Source organism: Uranotaenia lowii, chromosome 2 (genome assembly GCF_029784155.1).
Source record: "Uranotaenia lowii strain MFRU-FL chromosome 2, ASM2978415v1, whole genome shotgun sequence".
NCBI lineage: Eukaryota > Metazoa > Arthropoda > Insecta > Diptera > Culicidae > Uranotaenia > Uranotaenia lowii.
In genome coordinates this window covers 16,111,421-16,128,886 of record NC_073692.1, presented here as the reverse complement: position 1 = coordinate 16,128,886, position 17,466 = coordinate 16,111,421, and the positions used below count along the sequence as shown (strand labels likewise).

The 17,466-nt window shown below is 36.3% G+C and overlaps 3 long non-coding RNA genes across 3 annotated transcripts; 2 read left to right on the top strand and 1 right to left on the bottom strand.

Annotated features, from left to right (window-relative positions):
* Positions 1–3,859: 3,859 nt before the first annotated feature.
* LOC129745800 (uncharacterized) lies at positions 3,860–4,377 on the top strand. Its single transcript, XR_008737185.1, has 3 exons — positions 3,860–3,992; positions 4,058–4,143; positions 4,199–4,377. It is a non-coding gene; the product is annotated as an uncharacterized LOC129745800 (long non-coding RNA).
* Positions 4,378–6,052: 1,675 nt separating this feature from the next.
* Positions 6,053–6,514, bottom strand: LOC129745188 (uncharacterized). The gene is made up of 3 exons (XR_008737095.1): positions 6,364–6,514; positions 6,228–6,296; positions 6,053–6,163 (listed from the first exon to the last, which is right to left on the bottom strand). It is a non-coding gene; the product is annotated as an uncharacterized LOC129745188 (long non-coding RNA).
* A 4,097-nt stretch (positions 6,515–10,611) lies between these two features.
* On the top strand, positions 10,612–11,622 carry LOC129740977 (uncharacterized). Its single transcript, XR_008736406.1, has 5 exons — positions 10,612–10,729; positions 10,835–10,906; positions 10,978–11,078; positions 11,146–11,231; positions 11,291–11,622. It is a non-coding gene; the product is annotated as an uncharacterized LOC129740977 (long non-coding RNA).
* Positions 11,623–17,466: the final 5,844 nt, after the last annotated feature.

Genomic DNA, 17,466 nt, shown 5'->3' with positions numbered 1-17,466 from the left:
CGTGTGAGGACCACCTATTCGCCAGAGCGAACTTTATAGATTCCCTTCGGGCCCGAGGAAAACCACCCGACGTTCCAGTGAGGGATGTATTAGGTATGATGGACTTGGACTATATGTTCGAGATATACCTTTTCCTAAAAGCTATCGATCTTCGACTATAATTCTCTTTATTTTCATATTTCCCTTTCTATCTTTCTTTTTCTTCAAAAAAAAAAAAAAAGTGAACTAGATCTAAGTACACAATTGTAATCAAACAAAACGAGTTTGGCTCCTTAAAGCCTAAAGGTATGAGCCGTTTCAAATAAATAATTTACAAAAAAAAAAAAAAAAACAAATTCGAGACGGAACTGGTTGGAAAAAACTCCGTTGATTAACGAGAGATCGAAATCTTTAGGAAGGATCATACCAATGGAATCGACCCTGATGGCATCAAAAAGCATACGGATCTGGTGTTTGCCATCCGGAGCTTTTTTTCGTAAGTATTTATTACGATTTCACATTAGATGTTTGAATTTATTTTAATTTTTTTCTAGTCTTGTATCAGCGGCGCCGGAAAAAAATCCGTTTTCAAACGAGAGACCGAAACCTCGCCAAGAATCGCCCCAAATGTTGGTAATAAAAACGATGGCCAATGATGTCAACCTGAGATTCCCGGTGAGAACTCGGTTCGAGGTAAGTTGTCTTTACTTGAACCCAGTCTAATTCGGAGTGACAATATTACCGCATTCATCGTAGGTGGAAACACTTCCGTTATCGTCAGCCTATTCCCAAGGGGGTTTTGCTTGACTGACAAGCTTCTATCACGAATAAATTGAAAATCGATCGAAGAAACTCTGTTAATCCATGGGATATTCGAGTCGCCAAGAGCATCAAGTTTCGTAGCATCCGCGAAATTGGAATAAAAGCCGTCCCGGTTCCGGAATATTCCCTGGGATTCATTGTGAAAGTTCTGATAGCAGGTAGGTTACCTTAATTTTTAAATCAGAAAAATCGGATGTGACAATATTACCTTGTTTACCGTAGGTGGAAAACATATATATATATATATATATATATATATATATATATATATATATATATATATATATATATATATATATATATATATATATATATATATATATATATATATATATATATATATATATATATATATATATATATATATATATATATATATCAGGTATCAGAATGGGGGTAGGCTTAATAGCGGCACGTTATCCAAACATACGGGAAAATTGTGCCTTTCGGAAGTATAGGAACGAAAAATCTCTTAAAAGGTTAGTTATCTAATCACCCTGAAATTTTAATGTTGGAAAACTAAAATCAAACTGAAAAATTTCATATGATACCCTTTAATTTGGACTCGATCCACCGTTAAATTTAGTTTTGATAATTTTTTTTTTCTGAACAAAATACCTTTATAATTTAAAACTTGATTCAACCTTGATTAAAATTAGCCTTTAAATTGTATTAAGCGTCTGAGGGCTCCAAAAACTAAACAGGGAAATATCGCAACTGTTAAAAAATATATCTTAATATGATAGAAGATCGCATTACAAAATCATAACAAAATTTGTGTTGTAAATATCAGTATATAATAGGATACAGAATTTAAAACAACTGTTAGCATTCTAGTTTACGGTTATAACTAAGATACGAAATTAGAACTATTATTACGATGATGTTCATATTTATACAGCCAAAGTATGTATACTTAAACAATATTTTTAATTAAGAAATCAATTTCGTGACAGTATTAAGACATTCAGATTTAGAATGCAATTTAATCTATTTGTTAAATTTTTCAAAATCTTATCACTAAAATAACTGTAAATTATTACGGAAACTTAGTTTTTTTTCTAATAGTTGGGACCAATTTTTCTATATTGCCAAAATTTACTTTTGGTATTGAAAACAAATAAGCAAAAACGTCGTACATATTTATATACAGTTTTCTGGAAAACTAGTTAGATTTGGTAAACAATGTTTAAAGTTATTTTACGGTTCTTTTTATGTTTTAGCCGTCCCATAATAAGACAGGATTCACTTTCGTTTCTTATTGTCAAGCGTCTAGTCAAGCCTCTTGTAGCCTAATTGAGATAAAGATTTATTTATTTTTTAATTTTCGTACAAATTGAGAATGTTTTGCATGTATGTTTGGTAGACAGAGTAACTCGATCAAGATCTTCAGCACAAAGCATTTTGGTAATTAGAGTATTTTATATAAAAATTGCAAAAACCATGTATTTAGATGTATTATATACGTTGAATACCTTATTTGAATAAATAATATATCTAATCGTTATAAAACTATAATATGAATCGTCTGTGTTTTCATTTTTGAGCGTTAGAAGATCTTCTGAGGATAAGCTTTATCATCAGCAGCACTTGATAAAGATGATTAGATAACGATTACATGTATCTTTCAGGTGCTCTCGGCTAAATTTTTAATCTAGAAAAAAGCAAAAAATCGTATCGTTAATTTACTTAACAACCCGTTCACTGTATCGTTATTTGTGTCTAAACGATTCCATTTCTTGAAATAACGATAAGTACAATCGTTCTCCAATAATCCAAAAACTATACAGGGAATCTTTTGGGTGTCTTGGGAAGAAGATATCGGGGATCGTTATTGTATGATTCTGCTCCATGCGGGAAGGTTTCTCCCGAAAGATAGAAAAAAGAAAAAGATTCTTGTTCGCAAGAAGAACCAGATTGACACCCCCCTGGAAAAGAAGCTTCAAGCAAAACCAAGCTGTCAACAGCCAAAGCATTTCCGCTGATGGACGTTTTTTGCGTTTTTTCGTTGTGCTGACGTCGACCGGAGCTCTGTGGACTGTCAGTGAGTGAAACAATTTTTACCACGTGAAACGACGACAAAAATCTAACTTTCCACTCCAAAACCCAGTGCCTGACATCGCAGGAAATCTGCCCAAATAGCTGGGGGATAAAACGGCAAGGCCAAAAGAAAGAGCGGCACAAAACGCATCGCTCTCGATTCTGCACGTTACCGGTGAGTGAAACGGTATTATTTTATTGAATTTACGACAAAAATCTAAATCAAATCCATTTCTTCAACACAACAGTCACGACGGAAACTCGTAGTGAAGCCCGTTACTGCTTTCTATCTTCCTTTTTTATTCTTTTCCGGCGTTTTATCTAGTTATCCCAGCTTTTTCGTTTGGTTCTTTTGGCACACAACACACGGTGGCCGGACGGTGTGGCAATGAGCTGGAGCGAGTGACGAATAACTCGGATCCAAGAAGCCGGAAGTGCCAAGGTCATAGGCACGAAACTGCTGAAGAATCTGATTGCAAATTAGAGGCAGCCGGAAGAAATCGGATCCGCAAGCCGAACGAAGAAATGGGCCGACGAGCCGAACAAGGCACCGAATCCGCAGCCATACAGGAACCGGATCGGCAAGCGGGACAGTGACCGAATCCGCAACTAGAATTCTCAATCTGAACAGGAACCGTCGAAGAGCAAACTTCGCTCAGAAGAGCGACACAAATTCGAATTGCGCATGTCGGAGTGATCACCTCTAGTTTCCGGGAGCACGTTTCTCCTTATCATTCCGCCATCGAAACGTGGGAGTCAGCCGGCTCTGTTCAGAGCCACCAACGAGCATGCGCCATCGTTTGGTTCACTGATGACCATTTGCGACCAGGAGGATGAGCATTTTTGCTGCCCGTTCGATACCATTCCAGAGAGGCCTAGAGGCTTTAATCAGGTACTATCGGCTTCTGAGAAATTTTGGGGACAAAACACTAGCGCCAAAATAATATTGACGAATAAAACTTTTACCACAAATTTAAACAGCATGCTTTGAAGTTTTTGTTTACACCTAGTTCAAAAAACTTTTTTTGTCAGTTGTCAGAGCTAGCGTTTAAACTAGCAGAAAAAAGTAGAGATTTTCGGATCAGAAAGTTTAGATCGTATGCGACATGTATCACGACGTGAAGAGATTATTAAGATTATTTGTTTTCTCGGTAAGTTCGCTTAACATAAAAACGAGTGTTTGAATCAACGCCAAAATTTTGTTTTGCTACCACAGCCGAAGATATTTTTCTTGCCCGACGAGTGCATCCCCGGTCAAGATTCTTGAACGGATTCTCTTGAAACATCCTGACTGGGTGCCTGGTAAGTTGTTTAGTTTATAAAAATGTACCGATAAATAATAATTTTTTTATTGCAGTGAACCACACGGGAGCTATTTGCGAGGAACGGAACATAAAAAATATAATAATGAGAACGACCTGGAGGATCGTTTAGGATTCATAGAGGAATACCTATCGAGCAAGTTTCGGTTCTCGGCCTAAGAATCCTACTTGGAGGAGAAACCGCCCTTACAGCAGCAGGATCAATCGGCATGGCCCGGAGGCATATACCAAGAATGTTTCAGAATTCAGGTCCAATCAATTCAATATACGCAAGAACAAAGAATATTTATTTTCGATTTCGTCAATGAATTTTTAACTAAATAAATTAAATTTTAAATTAAATCTTTTCGAAAAATTATTTGAAATTCACATTATTCCAGGCTTAAAATAGTTCCCGAATAATAACATATATAATTTATGGTCATCTTAACATTTTTTTTTCCTCTAATTTTTATCAAATTTTGCTAAGTAAATCTTTTTCACTCACTGGGACCTTGTTGACCTGGGGTTGTTGTTTTGGGTGGGTTCATTTTTTCTGCCCGTGTAGGTTGTTTCGTCGATCAAATGCATAACTTATGTGTTTGCAAGCTTGAATGCAAGTTGGAAGCTTGAAGCCTTTTTCGTTGATGGCAGCACCATAAACAAAGAATTGATGTCCCAGACTACTAGTTCGAAAAACTATGCAGCCGAGTATCTTGATAGAATAAAATATCTTTGCTTTAATGTAAGTGCCCAATCACGATTAATTTTCAACATTGTACATGATCAGCAGGGGAAATTCCCTACTCTTATTATTAATAATAACATGAAAAATTTTAGTATCGGGAACAGTTCCGAATCCTCTTTTGCTGAAGCCGGAGCAAAAAAAAAGAGGAAAAAACTTCAATATACTTCTTCGAGCTAATCTTCTTTTTACAAATGTTTTATTGATAAGAAGCCGAGATTAAAGAGCAATTCGTAAACTTAATTTGATTGATTCGGATTTATTTCATAGCAAAAGTAGGCATCATTATGGTATATGGCGATTTCGGTGATTAATTGAGTCGGATATCATCTAAATCATCTAAAGAAGTTAGATACAATAATGGTTAGCTCAATCGTTTTGGTTATCCAGGATTGAGATGCTATTTAACTGTAATCTGAAGCTTCTACTATGGCCGTAGGAACGGGGAAGGGCGGCAGGGAGGAGGGGGGGGGGGGAGGGGGGTTTGCTCAACATATTGCTACACTTTTTCAAATATTCTCCACTTGTTCATAGAAATTCATGAAATTCTGATTCCATAATTCCCATAGCCAAAATTGTACTTCTTTTTTCGTATTTCGGATTCTGTATCCGGTTCGGAAGTTTTGATTTTCAGAAACTAGAAATGAAAACCTGCTTTAGCTGGTTCAAATTTGGTTTCATTTCATACCAAATTTGAATCATGTTTTTCGAGATCATAAGTGTGTGGGTCACCTCTATATGAGAAGCACAGTGCATATTGTACGACACCTCTACGCGTACGGATATTCATCATGAGCGCGTCATTATGTATCGCTAACGCAATGGACCTCGGTTAGACCTATACACCGCGGACATTTATATATCAACACTTTGGCATTATGTGGTTTCCACAATACACACTCATCTGGCGTAACCCCTTATAGTGTAGTTTTGATCCGTTATCGGATAAGACTGGGTTAACTCCTTTTTGGTGTACAGGCCTTGTACCCTTTATAGAGTACATAGGCTGTACGTCATATCGTCGGGTCAAATTTACACATTATTTGAAACGCTTGAGCTCTGTGAAGATGTGAGCAGTTTCAAGCGACAAGTAACGTTGCATGCAAGGAATACAAAATGGAAATGAAATGACATATTTTCAAACAAAACATAATTTATTTCTTCGCTTTAATCATTTCACTTTTTTTTTCTTCACAAATCATTTTTAACATTCTACCGCTCGATTTCAGCCTTTTCGGAGCATAATGATTTCCGCAGCTTGTGGTCACAGGGCAACCTGTTGAGCGAATAATTGATTGTTAATTGATGGTTTAGTAATTTATTCGTAGTAAAATGCTTACCATTTACCAGCGTAGTTTTATCACGAAGCATTTCTGGTTCGGAATCCTCCTCATGTGCCCACGCAAAGTCTGTGAAGAGAATCATACATATGTTTTAGAAACGAAACTATTTTGACGACAATATTAAAATACTTACTAAAATCCTCCTCCAAACAGTCCAGCGGACTTGCAACAAAGCGGTTCAAAATTTGACAACACATAAAACTACCCGTCTTGATGCGTACCCGGGCTTTTCAAAATAATGTGTAATATTGACCCGACAAATTGACCCGTTATTTGACAGATAATGCGGGTTCGTAAAAACGGGTCAATTTTACAACTTTCAGGTGTTCCGCCAAATGAGTGTGTAAGCATTTTCAATATTTTGACAAAAATTTTATGAATATGAAAAAGAAAAAAAAAATTGTTCAATAGTCAAATTTGACGTTCTTAAACTCAACTCTTTCACAAAATTTTAACATTCAGAGCTTCTAAATGGCAATCCGAAATTGAAAACTCAGATTCAGATTCATCATTTGAAATTCATATTTTTATTTAAATTCACAATACAGATTGAAATTAAATTATTTTGGAGGTACGCAATACCGACGGCAGGAGGCGAACCTGAAAAATTTGACAAAAAATGCTCTGTAGGAAAAATGTACCTGTTAAGCCCGATTTTATCGTAGAAATTGCCTGTTTTTTTAAGTTGGGTGGCATTTCCTAATAAGTGGGATAGCATTTCGTCAAATCGATCGATGCGCACTCTGGAATCGACATTGCGTACTGTTGGAAAAAGTATCCAGAAAACGAAATCGAGTGTCCAGCGCTCAAACCATCGAAAAAAGCGAATTTAGCAAACCTTTTAGGTTAAGGAGCATTTTTTTGAAACTACGATTTGATTCGAAAATTTTTGATTCTAAAGTCTTTATACCTGTACTGAATCTTCGAGGAACACACATGCGAGGACTGTGCCAAGTACACAAGTGAAGTGTTTGTGGCATCTTGATGTATACACTCTTTGCGGTCCCACCATAAAGAGAATACATGAGAGCCAAACTCAACCAAAGAAGTTGAACAATCTCTAGCACAACTGACCTTTCCAGAGTCTAGCCAGCTAACAGGTCAGTTGTGCGGCAGTCCGGAGTAGAACCTTAATAGGGTTCAATACCGAGACTTTAAAGTTTTGTGTCACGACGGATATAGCACAGCCATATAATCACTTTGGTTACAATCATTTTGGATAATCATCGAGTCGTGATCCATTTCAACACGACTGCACTGAGCAAGAGCCGTTCGTCGAACTAAAGCAATCGTCGTCAAGCTGGAGCCACTACCGATCGTCAAGCTAGAGTAAGAGAATCGTTGAGCCGGTAAAGCACTGAAAGGCTGTCAAGGCAGAACCAGAGGGATGTCGTTGACCCAAAAACCAGATGGGTGATAGATCGTAGAGCCTCATGAACGGAAAGAAGGTTCTATTGTGTTACTTGTGTCCAGCAACAAGTAGACTGCGGACGCGAAGTCTTCAACTGTAGAAGAATTCGAATCGAATAAGTAGACTAACCTGAAGAATTGAGTCATGTAAGGCAGATTTAGAGAGGGGCAAAACCAAAGCAGCCTAGTTAAAAACAACCGATGATTGTTATAATGTAGTCCACATAAAACATTGAAGCAGTATTCATAGATCTCGAGAACTTAACCTAGCTCCACCACTGGCAGAACTGTATAAATTTCGACTCTCAGGAGCCGACCGACATTCCTTCTCTCGGCTCTCACCGTTCCCTCGACGATCATCATCATCATCAGCATCGATCGATCCCTCGCTCGGCAGATCGAGTGAGCGAGCGGGCTAGGCGAGACGATCCTCTCGTCATCGAAGCGCCCCCTTCTTCTCTGTGTGTTCAGCAAGTTGCGGAAGGAATCCCATCCCATCAGCGAACGACGGATGACCCCCAACTCTTCGGTGGCAATAAAATTGAAACCAATTTTATTTATTTATTTATTTATTTAATAATGATCCTAGGCTAAGCCTTTCATCTGAGTCTTAACTTAAAATACATCGACCACACTTTAATTTGTAGTAAAACACTTCTTAATACTAGCTTTAATTTGGTTTCTGGACATATTCAAGTTAATTTCTTCTACATATGCGTTGTAAAGCGCCATCATCCTGTACATTGGCTCGTTTCTTGCGTAATTTTGGATCCTGTTTGATAGCTGGAACGGCCTTATGCTGCGCAAACTATTGCGTCCTTCGTTGGGAGATATCTGTGAGAACAAGTACGGCGAATAATACCTTCCACTTGTCAAATCCTTCAAAAACAACGCGTCAATTAACTTCCTGCGATTCTCAAGCGAATCCAGTCCGACCAGCATGCACAGGGCTCGATAAACCGGCATTTCCTCTTGCCATCCAAGGTTTCTTAGCGCGTATTTGAGAAACTTCTTTTGGACTCTCTCCAGTCTATTAATGTGAACGTTGTAGTACGGTTGCCAAACAATGCTGCCGTACTCAATTGAAGTCCGCACTAACCCGACATAAATTGAAACGATAGTATACGGGTCGTTCAATTCATTACAAATTCTGCTGACCATTCCAAACATTGAATTTGCTTTGGCTACCACTTGCTCTATGTGCTTAGAGAAATTCAGTTCTCTATCTATCTCCACTCCAAGATCTTTTACCGACGTCTTCCTAGTAACGATCAAGCTGTTTTCGAGGCTATACTCATAGATTATGTTCGATGTTTTCCGAGAAAATGAAATAACGCTACATTTCGATGCGTTAATTTTCAATCCATAGTTTCTGCAACATTCTGAAAATCGGTACAATGCGTTTTGCAGAATCGAACAATCTTTCTGGTCACGAACAGGAAGAAATATTTTCAAATCATCAGCGTATATAAGCACGAACACGTCGTGCAAAACTTCGGGAAACTCGTTCATAACAGTGATGAAAAGAAGAGGTCCCAAGTGACTCCCTTGTGGTACACCACTGTTAACCGAGAATGCACCAGATCTGACACTTCCCAGCTTCACGTACTGAACTCTTTCAATAAGGTAAGAATGTATCCATTTAAGGCAGTTACCAGCAATTCCATTCTTGCAAAGTACGGAAAGAAGAGCATTGATTTCGACCACATCAAATGCTTTCGACATGTCCGTGTATATAGTATCGACTTGAAGTCCTCGCATCATCCACTGTGAAGTTCGCGATACAAATTCACCAAGATTTGTCACGGTCGACCGCCGTCTCAGAAAACCATGTTGAACGTCCGACATTTTCCTCTCCAGCCAAGGGTACATTTGGTCGTAAACGATGCTCTCAAAAAGCTTTGGTATGGCAGACAGTATTGCCACTCCACGATAATTTTCAACTAAAAGCTTAGAAGAACTTTTATGTATCGGTACGATGTGCGAAATCTTCCAAAACTTCGAAAAAATTCCTTCGTGAAGTGAGTCTGAGAACAGGCGGTGTAAGGGTGCTTCGAGTCCGTTTACACACTTTCTAAGGACCGAGTTCGGTAAGCCATCGGGACCACTACCTTTGGATTCATCGAGCATTAAAATTTTCTCTCTGACCTCTAAAATCGATATTGTTAGCTCAGGAATAACTTCTTCTGGAAATTGATATTCTTGATCACTTGGTACATTATTCGAGCAGTATACACTTCGGAAATAATTGGCAAATAGTTCTGATGCTTCTTTCGAATTATCTGCTTTATCAGTGTGATATGACACATTTTTCGGTATTAAGTTTGATTTGCGCTTGGAATTAACATATTTCCAGAAATTTTTCGGTTCAGTTTGGATATTTCTTTGGAGATTTTCAAGGTACAAACAACGCTGGGCTCTGTGCAAGCTTTTGAATGCATTTACCGCAACTCGATATGCAGTTTTGTCATGCTGAGATTTAGTTCTACGGTAACGATTATTTTTCCTTCGTTTGTCTTTTAAGAGGCGAATTGTTTCAGCGTCAAACCACTCCGGGTATCTAGGGCAGCCTGATTTTAATTTGATTATTCTACAATGGTTCAGCAATATGCCATAAACAACAGTGTAGAACGACAAAACGTTAAAATCTAATGCACATTGAACCGTGCGATAACTTTCGTTAATGTTATCGAAAACTCCAAGACTGTTCAAAAATTCTAGCATAGATCGTGCTCGTGAATTAGCTATATCGTACATGAAATCTTCGGATTGTATAAATATCGTTCTCCATTCCACCTCTAACAATGATTGAGAAACAGCTACCTCATTGAAATGTTTCATATCGATCATTACCTTGTGTTCCTGTGCTGGCGGTGTATCTTCGTACTGAACTTTATCCACATTGACGCGTAACGACATTGCTTTATGATGCGCTTCGTTCAGTATCAGCGGTGTAGTTTCTTCAATTTGACAGCACTCCACGTCGTTCGTGAATAACAAATCAAGAAACCGATTGTTTTGGTTCGGTATTCCACAGACTTGAAATAGATCAGATGCTGCCATATCATCAACAAGAATAGCTTCTTCGGGTAAGCGAACGTTGCTCGGCAAAAGATAAAGATCAGAATCTTCATCTCGATACCATGTAGTATTTCTCAAGTTGAAATCTCCTACAATAATCGTTTTGCTTTCAGGCGAAGTGCTATTAATTAACGAGCCTACGCTAGCTGTATGTGAAGAGTATCTATGACTGCTTGATCCCGGTGGTAAGTAGATGCAGCATATAAAAATTTCGTTTCCGTCGAGATCAATTTTGACAGTAATTTCTTCATTACAGGTCGAGATATTAATCAAAGTGCTGGCTAAACGGTTGTTTACGGCAATCAGAACACCTCCACCAGAAACCTTATCGGAATTGGTAGACGATCGGTCGCAGCGGTAAGTTGTAAAATTTTCGGGGAATATCATTCGATCATTAATCGATGAATCCAAATTCGTTTCACAGAACGCAAACACATCGTAGTCCCACTCGAGCGATGACAAAAAAACGGTCTCGAGTCTTCTTCTGCTACGGATACTATTCATATTCTGGTAGTAAATACTTAAGCAATGCTCTCTGACCGGCAAGTAATTGTGTTTTCTTATTACAGGCAAACGATTTGATGACCGCGACAGAAAGTTGGTACTCGAAAGTGGCAAACTATTGTTGGCGAAACGAAACCTGCATTGTTGGATCCGTACGCTGGGACAAGAAGGGATTAGCAACAGGCTGCTCGTTACTTGTTACAGTTTGGGCAACGAGATCAGCAGTGGTGGCGAGAACAGTAGCTACAGGTTGTGCATTGAACCGAAATATATCGGCTCGGCGCACAGTTGTGAATTCAAATGTACGGAAATATATTCCTTTCTGCCATGTAGAGGCAGTTAGGGCCTTTTCTTTGTGTTCAATTGGAATGCCTATCTTGAATGACACAAATGATAACTCGTTCAAACATCTTCCCCTGGGTATCAGTTTTACCACTTCCACCTCGGAGTTAATACCCAAATTGACTTTAACCAAATTTGCAATTTCATCGACAGTTGTTTGGGGATCAAATTTCGAGAGGTGTAGCCAAAATTTCGGATTCTCATGGACAATTTTGACCAAGCCACCTAAATCTTCTTTTTTACCTTCGGCTTGTGCTCTTGGAGTTAGTTGGGTTGGAGTAGAAGCGAAATTTGTGCGGTTGCGTTTAGCGCTGGGGGGAGGCAAAACAAAGTTCCCCGGGCGCTTGGGTGTACGGGGATTGTTTATTTCGAGAATCGCGTTTATTTTTTCACTATTCTTTCTTACTTCATTTTTCAGCTCTTCCAGGACTCGATTGTGCTGATTTTCCATCTGAAGAACAGCGGCATTTGTTGATGCTAATGCAGTGGTAAATGTTGCGTTTTGCATAATCTTATTACAGGCTAGACACATCCAACGGATTTGATGGTTTTGCTTAAAAGCGTCATGCATTTCACGGGATACTTTGGCGCACTGCAAGTGGAACGCTGAATTACAAAAACCTCTGCATACGATTGCCTCATCATGGGGGACCGATGTTGCGCACGAATTACAAAATTCAGCCATGTTGAATCAGGTGTAGTATCTTATATCGGCAATCAAAATTTCGCGATTACTGATTGGTTTTAAATAATAACCTTCAATTTACTGGACAAAGCCTTCGGCTAAGGAATGCAATGAAACTAAAATTTGTTAACGAAACACAGAACTACTTTACAAAATTACGAAAAAACTAGAACTGATGTCAAAGTTGTAAACATAAACAAACGAAGTCTTCTTCTTCTTCTTCTTTGCATGCACGATCCGGTTCGAACCGGTCAAACGAAAACGGGCAGATTCTAGCTGGTTCGGCGCCTTCCGAAAAAAAGAGATATAAATAAATATGTATGTCAGAGTAATTTATCTCAATTTTAGTTTTTTTTCTGTTCGCTCTCGTACTTCATAGGTATACCCTTAGCAAGTCAATCAAAGCGGTTTGCTTCTAGGAATAGTTTAAATATAACATTTGCTAGAAATCGGCTTCGGGTGGACTTTGGACCGTGATTCCCGCCCTTTACGTAGCACGTGCTCGATGGATGTTCAACGCTACCGAAAGGGAATCGCCATAACTAGTAGGTAGTGTCGAGAAGATCGAATTTAAGCACCATGAACCGAAGTCGAAGAGTCGAATTTGAGCACGCTTGTTTTCGATGATCAGCTGGCTTGGTAGAAAAAAAACTGTGAGCAATTTAGAGTGATTCGAGAAATGAAAAAAATAGCTCCTAACTAGCAGAGGGTGTTATGTACGCCGATGGTTGTTGGTAAACAGGAATTGATTTGGCCAATGGTTTTTTAGCTACTTAGTTCGTGTCGCCATCGCATCTCGCGGCCCAACCTTGAATCACTATTAGGAAGGGCTATTTTGTAAACAGCATCTCCCAGCAGCAGTTTCGCGAGATGAGTTTTGAATATTTATTTTCGTGAACTTCGTACCCGAACCGTGGCGAAGTGATGGAAATATACCGAGCTGTAATTATTATGGCCTATGTTATGAGGTTTCAGTTTTCTCACTTTTATTCAGTATAATTATGATTTTTATTTAAAATTCTGTGTTCTGTCTGACTAGATTTGAATAATAGGTAGTTGATAAAACCATTTTTTTTTATAATACCGTAGCGTGTTAAAAAACTCAAGAATGGCTTGAGAGAATTGATGGTAATTATTCACCTTCAAGCATTGGATGTTTGGCAAAATTTCATCTTCGAATTTAAAACAAAAAAAAAGTTCAAAATATTTGCCCAAAAAAGTGATATGTGGAAATGTGGATATGTGGATGCCTCAAAACGCTGAAAACTAGACAAACATAAAACATCAAAATAACAAAAGCGACACAAATGACTAAAACAACAAAAATTACGAAAAGGGCATAAAATATGGACATAATAATAAATCCCAAACTTGAAGAAATCATTCAAATGAATTTTTATCATTTTAGTAATAAAAAAAAAATTTACATATTTTCTCATATCATTTCTGTATAATTATCAATCTTTCGAAATTTTTCAATTATTATTTTTCACTACCACTATTGCATTTTTGTAATTTTTAATATTTTTGTAACTTTTGATATGCAGACCCCGTTCGATTTTGGCAACACGCCCGAATTTTTTGTGTTGCAAAAATTGAATGTTGCCAAAATCTAAAAGTTTTTTATCATTTTATTTCACTTATTAGTACAAAAAAACTATTATTATTGCTATTACCTTAATTTTTAGTTAATTTCCGACCATTTTTGGCCAGTTTTCAATTGTTTTATCATGTTTTGTATGCATTTGGCACTTTTCTTGTTTTGTTTGTAATGTTTTTTTTGTCATAGTTGCTTTTTTTTGCCATTCTTTTTAACATTTTTTAGTTATTTTTTTATCATTTTTAGTCTTTTGTTTGTACGGTTTGAACGGTTTTTTTGAACCATATTACCATAGGGGAGAATAGGGATACTTCATCCCCTTTTCTTACTTTTATCATATCTTTTTGGAAAAAAATAGTAACTCGTCTTCTTTGGCATTTTCTGACCGCGTGTAATTTCAAGTTTATATGCTTCAAAAGTTGGAACGATACATGAACCAGTAGATGAACTAGAAGCATTTTCGTGGAAGTAAAAAAATTGCGATATTTTTGAAGTTAAGGGAGACTTTACCCTTTATTGAAGTAGACTTGATCCTTCATTACGGGGGCCCTAATCCTAGGAAAAAATCAAACAGAATTTGGAAATACAATGTCAATTGACTATTATGGTCGTGTTTGTTCTCATTTCACAATTTATAAATGTCAAGTAGAAAACTCCAAAACTATTTCTCAACCCTAATGACATTGCATACTTAAAGGCGCTCTTTCTAAATTTATGAGAAAATCAACTTTCTTATTACTTTTTGCCAGACAATTACTGTATAAATATCAGTTATTGGATAAATAATCGCAATCTTGTAATCAGATAGATCGTGATTATTGATCTATCTAGAAGAAAAAAAATACATTTTTGAACTCTAGGGATCAATTAAACCCATAATGAACATTTTAGAAAAAAAATTATCTGAAAAATGTTAAGAGTTCACTATCATTCAATTTGTGTACATTTTTGAAAAAACTGTAAAATACAGTTACTTATGACTCAATGATCGACTTTCCCAAAGAAAGCTTATGTAAACGAACTCCTTTCACTAATTTTAATCATTTACAAGTAAAACACTCTCACTAGCGGGTTCAACAAATGAAATCGGAGCTAAACTAATTTCTACCGGTTCTAGCTCTAGAAGCTTGTACTAGCAAACTCGCAACACTGATTTTCGTCACCTACAAGTAAAACCCTTTAACTTGCCTGGTCGCAAGTTTAAATCGGAGCTGAATTTATAACTGTTCAAGAAATGAAATCGGAGCTTTCTACCGGTACTAACCCTAGTTGCTTGTATTTACTAGTGAACTCGCGACGCAAATTTTCGTAATATGCAAGTTAAACCCTTTCCCTAGACCAGAAGTGGTCGGCAACCTTTTGAGTCAGTAGAACCGAAAATTAAAATTTTACAAAATTTCAATGTTCGAAAGATCCACATTTGCTAGTTGCAATGCAATGTCTCTTTAAAACTTCTAAATTTTTCTATTCCCAATTCTGATGAAAAATCCCAAATATCTCATGGTTTTCATACTTTGTCTCCAGCAGTTCTAGAGAAGTTTACAAAATTACATAAATTTTGTCTGCAATACTGTACAATTTTTGGCTTCAAAATCAAGAATCAGCATGCTCTAAAATCCCAGTTGACATAAGTTTTTTTCTTCTGTTTTATGCGATTATTTAATCAGTTTAAAATGAAAATTTTATGACTTTTGAGCAAACAAATTATTGTGTTTTAAATATTTAACCTTTTAATGTGGTTTTAAAACAACACTAATCAATTTCCAAATATCTCAGAAAAGCTTGGATATTTTTTTTTAAGATGTATTGAAAAAAAAATATTTAAAAGATTGAACGGAATTGTCCCATGGTATTTTTAATACGATATTCTAATGTATGTGTGAGATATCGAACAAAGTATGCGAAAAAATGGCAAACATCATTTTTTTTATTTTTAAATTTATTTATTTGTTTTGATGAAAAAATTGTTTTTGGAGATCGCTGTTTTTCTTCGGGTTCACAAATTCAAACAATTTTTTTAATCTAAATCAAACACAAACACCTTCCTGCACAAAATAAACAAGGTTTGGAAGAAACTTGCAAAATCGTTTTGAAATGAATTAAAAATTTAAAAAAAATATTTTTTAAGCTTTATAATACTGAAAATAACGACTTTAAACCAGTTCAGTTGTGATATTCAAATTATTTTATATTATTTCACTGAATTAATAACTACTTTTCTCATTCAAAAAAAGTCATGCATTGATTAAAGGGTTAAAAGAATAAATCATAACTTACTGTAGTCATCCACATGGTTGTTAAACAAATTATAATCTTCAATATAAGGAATTCAGAAATGTTTTGTGAAATTTGTGTAATCTTGACTTTGAAATCATAATATTAAGTACATAAAACATATGTATGTAGTGCTTGAATTCCTGCAATAAAATACATATTACAATACTGTTATGAGATGTATTTGAGGAAACTTATAAGAACGTAAGCTTGCCTTCGTAAAATTTGGGAAATTGATATTAAAAAAAAACCCAAAAAAAAAATTGTTTAAACCTTTTTTTGCCTATGAACATAAATTCTTAACCATTGTTTTTGAGTCTGAGTTCTTCACATTAAGATTGCTACAAAAATGTCTTCAAATTTTCAGAAGAGAATTGATAGAGCCCCACAAAAGACACTAAATGTCTTAAGAGAGTCTCGAAAGAGTCTAAATTTATATCTCTAAAGAGTTTGAAGTTAGTTTGAAAACAAGTTCAAAAGATTCGAAAGAAAGTCGAAGAAATCTCTAAAGAATGGGCTCAAATGAGTTTCAATCTTCTCTTAGAAAGTCAAAAAAGAATCTTAAAAATTACTAAATGAGTCTCAAAAATTCATAAAAGAATCTCAGAACAGTCGTAAAAGTGTCTCCAAAATAACTCAAAATGTCTCAAGAGTCCTGAAAAAACTGTAAAAGAGTCTCAGGCGAGTTTTGAAATCGCTTCCCAACAGTCAGAAGAATCTCGAAACAATCTTTAAAAAATTTAAAAAAGCAGTCTCTAAATTGTCCTTTAGAGTCTAAAAATAACTTTATAACAAGCCCAAAGGTGTCATATTCAGTCAAAGAAACTCAAAAGAGTCTCAAAAAAGGCTCGAGAGCCTCGAAATTCCTTCAGAGATTCTCAACAAGACCTGAAAATAGTTGTAAATCATGTTAAAAACAATCTCGGGCCATTCTCATGAGTCCTAAAATAGTCCTCAGTGAGTTTTAAAAAGGGTTCAGAAGAGTCTCCTGAGATTCCTGAAAGAGCGTCTTATGTCGTTGAAAAGAGCTTTTAAGGTTGTTCTGAGAACAGTCTACAAAGAGTATCGAATCAATCTTCGATTTTATGAGTATCGAATCAATCTTGAAATAATTTTGATAGGGTTTCAGAAGAGTCTCAAACGAATCTCTAAAGAGAATCTCAGAAAAGTTTCAGTTTGATTAGCTATTTTAAATTTCTGATATCTGATTGATTTTTTTCTCTCGTCTTAATGTTTGATTTAAACTTAATTTTGGTAGTCATACTTGTTATTTTAATTTAATACAATAAATGCTTCTCGTCAAAGTTAGTGTTTATTTCGATTTAGTATTCATACCTTAA